Source organism: Oryzias melastigma, linkage group LG10 (genome assembly GCF_002922805.2).
Source record: "Oryzias melastigma strain HK-1 linkage group LG10, ASM292280v2, whole genome shotgun sequence".
In the NCBI taxonomy this organism is placed as follows: domain Eukaryota; kingdom Metazoa; phylum Chordata; class Actinopteri; order Beloniformes; family Adrianichthyidae; genus Oryzias; species Oryzias melastigma.
The window spans coordinates 15,415,804-15,421,803 of NC_050521.1; the positions used below are offsets into that span (position 1 = coordinate 15,415,804).

Below are 6,000 nucleotides of genomic sequence, written 5' to 3' on the forward strand. Positions count from 1 at the left end.
GAGCTTGAGAGCCGAGTTCAAAAACAGTTGTATTAGAAAGAAAAGCAGAGTCCCTGTCACTTTCTTCAGAGTCTAAAGCTGGAAATCTGTCATTGGGTGTAGCAGGGACAGAGGCGTCAGTGCTGGCACTGGTTCTGCTCACAGTTATCCAGTCTCCACATCTTTATTTGTATAAACATCTTCAAATTAGTTGTTGCAACATAAAGGGAAGTTTAAACTCTTCTGCTTTGTTGTTCACAGTAATTTTTTGTCTGCAACAACAGAATTTTCTTTTAACATCCGTTCTGGTTAGCACTTGTCTTGACGACCACATCATCTGTCTATTATGAAGTATAAAAAATAGAAACAAGATTATCTTGCATAAAAGAAAGATTTCCTCTGAAAGCCAAAAAACAGACAAATTTGGACTAAAATTACACAAGAACACTAATAATTTGAAAATAAAGCCAAGCTAAAAAGGCTGCAAACACACCAATTTATGCATAACAACCCACATGTATTCGAAAACAAGGATATAACAACATGCATGTCTTCTTAAAACACCACAGTAACTATGCATGTAGAAAACTTTTGTCCTTTACCCATAATGCACTTCTCACAAAGGGCTCGGATTTTTCCGTTCGCATCGGCTGGAGGCCGTGCATCAACGCTGCATTCAGGGCGAGGCATTCACGGTAAAGGGCGTGCACGCTTTGACACTGGCTGAGACTTTGTGTGTGGTATCTGCGATGCATTCAAACATTCAAAGGAAGGCATCAGACAACAGTACAAACACCCCCTGCCCCTCCACCACCGCCACCTGTTTTCCCCTTTATGTTCACATCCCTGAACTTTGAGTCCAACGATTTGAGCTTAAAGTCCACCGTGTAGCAACTGAGAGAAACATAGTAAATGGTAAAATAGATAACTTTTGCAACAATTTTGGACATTAGTTTGTGCACCTGAGCGCTTTGCAGACCAAAAACAGATTCATCTCAGGCTGGGGATAAAAAAAAAAAAAAATCAATAAATACAAAATTTTGAAACACCTAAATGGGAAAAGTGGGGAAAAAAACTGTAATCGTATCCGATGACTGATAGCACTTATGATGAAGACGGGGTTAGAATATCCTGCAGTGAAGTGGTGCGTTCCCATTACTGCATCTCTCCATCTCTGAAAATGGCTTCATTAACAGGCCAGTGCAGAGAGCTGGCTCGCCGAGTGCATGAGCGCGCCGTACCCTGAGGGTCCATCGAAATGGCTGAGGTGAAGTCCATTAACACCCGACAGCTTGTTTTTTGACCACTAAATAAAACAGGGCATTTTTCTGTGTCTTGCAGTAAAAATAGCCTTTAGCTGAAGGGCTAAAGTGCAGGCAGTTCTGAAACTCAACCAAGAGTTGAAAATCGTACGAGAACCGACCCGAGAGAAGGAGGAAGTCGAGTTATTACACGGGGCTCAATGTCTTATAATCATCATCGGTGTGGGATTTTTCTTTTTAACTGACAATCTTTAATCAGAACACAAAGAAGATGGTCTGGGAGTGAAAAAAAAAAAAATCACTTAAAGAATATCACCTACAGTGGAGGAAATAATGATTTGATCTTTGCTGATTTTGTTGGTTTGCCCAACCCAGGTGGACCGGTAGGAGAGTCTAACTAGTATGTGTGAACCAGAACTTTTAATAATGGTTACTAAAAGTATAAAATACTTGTTTCCCTCAGTGAAATAAAAATAAATGTTACCGTATTTTTGGCATTAAAAATCGTACTTAAAACCGCTTTTTCTTTTTAAAGAACAAAATACTTATGGGTTAATTCTAGTGGTGTTTACTGATGTCAAAGCCATTTTCAGAGGTACACGGCACTCTGTCACAACGTCAGTCTGTTTTTTTAAGAGTTGCAAACAAGGTTTGGCATTATTGTAAATATATTAACTTGACTAACAAGTCGTGATGTGAGACTTGTTTCCACAAGTTACTATTAACAAGGTTGGGAGATCGTGTAGTCACAGTAATATTTGTTTTAGTGGTATCAGTCTGTTTTGTTTATTTGTGGCAAACAAGGTTGGGAGTTACATGTATTGCAAACATGCTAACATTGCTAATGTGTAGCGTGTCACAAACAAGTTCTAGAATTGCTGTGAAAACAGTTGATAAAGTCTGACTGATGGACTTATCTCTGACTCTTTTGTCTCACTGAATGCACATTGTAGCTTGGTGTGACATTTGACATTGACAATGCATCTTTTAATGTGGTGTGCCCTATAGTGCAGAAAATACTGTATATACATTATTTAAAGTTGATTATTATCTCTCACTGCCGTCAATTTCTTTCAAGGTAGGGAAACCTACAAAATCAGAAAGGGATCAAACCACTGTACATGACTGAAACCATGCACCAAAATAGTGAAGACAGGAAATGGGTGTGTTAAAATGAGAAGCAATAAAAATAAAAAAAGAAGTCTTCTCTTGCTGTAAATCCATATCTCGTATAACTTCCCGCTCTCCTGGCCCACTTACTGACCCTACGAGAAACCAGAGCCGGCCAGCTCTGAGCCTATGACATAGCTCTTCCTTTCCCAACACTTATGACCCAGTCACCTGATGAAACGCTACACCCCAGTTACCATTATTTGTCTGGATACCGGAGCCTGTGGAATGTATCGGATTCCTGCCTCGGGGGGTGGGTATGCACCTTGGAAACATGGTCCAGCCTTAGCCACCGATAGCCTCTCCTGTTCTCATCTCTGTTTCCATTCAGCAAAATTCCAACAGAGGTCTGGAGGATTTACTCCTTTTTTTTTTTTAAGGAGCTCTCAATTTTGGCACATAGAAGGGCAGAAAGACGTTCTCAGGACTGTTTCACAAATTATTGAAATTAAACTTCCATTCTCCATTAGTTATTGCAGGACACACTAAAACTTTCAACTTTAGAGTTAAAAAACAGAAAGATAAACCACATTAATCTCAATTAGAAAACCATTGACTTCTATACAACAAAGGTACAACCACTCCCCAAAAGAAAGCAACAATTATGCCATGCAGTCCTCCAACCTGTATAGAGTATCTATGAGTCACTGGTCTGTGTAATTCAGTCAAGGGAGTTATGACAGTGGAAAATCATTTCCCTCAGCCGCGGATAGGAGGCCATGGCTAATCGTTCAGTAATCTGATCTGCCTGCATAGTGTAGCATTCAGCTGCGCAGCTAGCCTAGCCAGGCAGTCACACATGTGGACACCCCCAGTGCCTGCCAACTGTCTAATGGAGACTAGCACTGTTCGAAAAGCGACTCTCCGGGTTTTTCCTGAGGATTACAGCCGGCATCATATGGTTTGCTAAAACTTGGTTTTCCTGAGCTGCCTTTGATCTGACACTTCATAACCTTCGCGGCGTGAAAATGTAACCTATTACTACATACTGTTAGCATATTGAACTCAAAATCCCAATGCAGTGAGGAAACATCTGACTTTGTCAATCTACAGGAAGTCCAATTCCAATAGGAGATTGTAGCATTTAGTGAAGTAAGCCATTACTTTATGATTCAGTATTGAGGCACAAAGCATGGTTTATATCCACAAAAAAAGAAAAAAAAAATGAGGGGGGCTCAAGTTTTGGAAAGATGCCTGGCTTTAGCTCCACTCTAAAGAGAGGTCTGCTCCCCACACACTGAGAGTGCCTACAAGGGGCAGTGACATGGAAAAATACAAGAGCTGGCATGTTGTGAGCCCTGTAGCTCCCAACAATTACTCTGTGTGCCTTTAAACGTGATGGTAGAGTTACTGCACACAATTATGTTGACATCCTCCTCTAGGTGGAGATAACAATAAGGCACTCAGGGCTCCAATAGGCAAACAATGTGTTCCGACAAACAGTCCGATCGTCCCTCATCCTGACAAAAGTGCCGCTTGGTGACACAATTTGTCATAGCTACAGTGTTTTTATCGGCCTTGGCGCGCAGGTATTGCATCCCAAGATATATCTAAGCGAGGAGATGCTGATGTATGATCAAATGGACGCAGCAACACTCTGGCAGCTGAAAGCCGCCGGATCACAGAGCGTTTGGCAGCCGGTGGCAGCAAGTCAGATGGAGGTTTAGAACAACCAGACAAACAGTTGGCGTGGATAAACAGAACACAACTTAAGATTCAGCAAATTTTACAAGCATGCCAGCAACCATCCTGCATCATTTTTTTTTTTTGCTCCCCCCTCCTCCTCTTAATATGTAATCTTCAAATGGAATAAGCCCTATATTTTTCAATCAGCAAAATGCAAGCTGGAACATGTGGCAACTGAAGGCTTATGGGTAACAATACTATGAAGCACCGGTCAGATAAACCTCATGAAGCCAGAGTGCAGCTGAAGGAATGTGCTCTGCAAAAGTCCTTGTGACTTTGCCAAATGCGTTTCCAGCATGAGTCAATCTTCTCTGTAATCTCTTATTCAGCTAGGAGCACCCCAAGGTAAACCATTTCAGGCAGGTCTGGACTGCCCCATTTTTTTCTCCACACAAACCATCACTGTTTATATTACTGAACATCTGCAGCTTTTGGTGGAGAGAGACCTCTGCTCTTCCAACAAAGGAAGCAGCAAAACTGGCCTCGCGCGTCCAGGAAGACACCGCTCCAATCCTCGCAAGAAACAACCAATTAAAAGCCCCCAATCCCATCGTCCTACTTTCCCCACGAAATAAGTTTGGAGAATCCCGCGTCATAGGATGCTCTCCGATCCAGGAGGGCTGCTCGTGCTTGAGATGGTTACATAAATTCATCTAAAAACCTTCGTAAATAATAAGCCAGTAAGGGATTACTACAGGTCATAATAATCCGACGCGTCGTATCACAACACAGAGCCTGTCACCACAGCTGAGAGCCAAATCCCACTCAATCGTTTTTAAAAAGAGATGGTGTTGTGAGCCATTGCATTCCACTTCAAGTCTTTTGTCCGCCTCTTGTCATGTGCGGACTTGCAGAATGAGGTGAAAGAAGCATCATCCTTTCATTTGAATTTGCACACACTCGTTGCCTTTTTTATCAGAGGCGCTGGAAAAAAGCTAGGATATTGTTCCACTGTGGTGTTCGGAGTCACTTGAAACGAGCATTTTTACGGCATTAAACGCACCGCAGCGGCTACAAAGTTATCAAAACAAGTTGCTCGGTGGCCGCTGATGCATTCGCGGGACTCGATCATCGTACTCCGCCGTGAAAATCTCGGAGCAAGCCGGCTGCAGCTCTAGCTTCTGCCGGGTACTAAACTTCCAGCAGTAAACGTGGCCGTCTTTCATTTTTTTCGCGTCGGAGCTATCCAAAAACTGAACGCTGCCTCTAGGGTTTTTTAATCTTCACAATCGAGGGGAGCCAGGCCGAAACAGTGGCCTCAGCCCCGCGCGAGCCAGACGGCGAACACGAGCCCGGCCTGGGAGAGAGCGCGCGGCGGGGCTTCTCGGTACCAAACACAAGCGAAAAGCAGCGCCAGCACACTTGTTTTTGTGTCGACGTACTCACCTCGTCTTAGCAGATTTCGGACGCTCACGCCAGCGAGAAGGAGAGCGGCGCTGAATGTCGACGAGTGAACAGAAAAGGGTCTCGGCTCGCTGTTTGTCCGTAATATGGAAGCGGCACGGCCGACTCGGCTGGGAGAAATCTGGAAATGTGAGGAAGCCCCTCTCTTTCTGCAGCTCTGTGCACCCAGCAGTAGCCCATAACTGTCAACAGGGGGCGCCAAAGCGACACTTTTTTTTCTATTTCATATGCATGCATGTTGAAGTCCTCAATATTCTTGGGGTTTATCTGCATCTCTGCTCCTCGGTGCTGGGATTAAAGGGACCTTGATGTTCTGTTCGCTAATACTCTTGAAGCAATTTACTTGTGAAGTGATGCTCAAATTTAGATTTCTTTCAAAAATTTCATGTAGAAAAGGTAGCTGTTTGATTTGCTTTTACACAAAAACACGACAATTAAAGTCCTTTAAAAATGTCATTTTTGAGGGGATCATTCTTCATTCATAGATAAAAGTTTACTT

The 6,000-nt window shown here is 43.0% G+C and overlaps 1 protein-coding gene across 2 annotated transcripts in view; it reads right to left on the reverse strand.

The window, feature by feature from the left end:
* Positions 1-5,694, reverse strand: part of ndst1a (N-deacetylase/N-sulfotransferase (heparan glucosaminyl) 1a) — a 49,001-nt gene extending 43,307 nt beyond the window's left edge. The window contains exon 1 of one of the 2 annotated variants that reach the window (XM_024283162.1): positions 5,484-5,694. The gene's annotated coding sequence lies outside the window, so the exon portion shown is untranslated. Of the gene's footprint in view, positions 1-581; positions 1,773-5,483 lie in introns of those variants that run through there. The other variant, XM_036213783.1, reaches the window with a different exon arrangement.
* Positions 5,695-6,000: the final 306 nt, after the last annotated feature.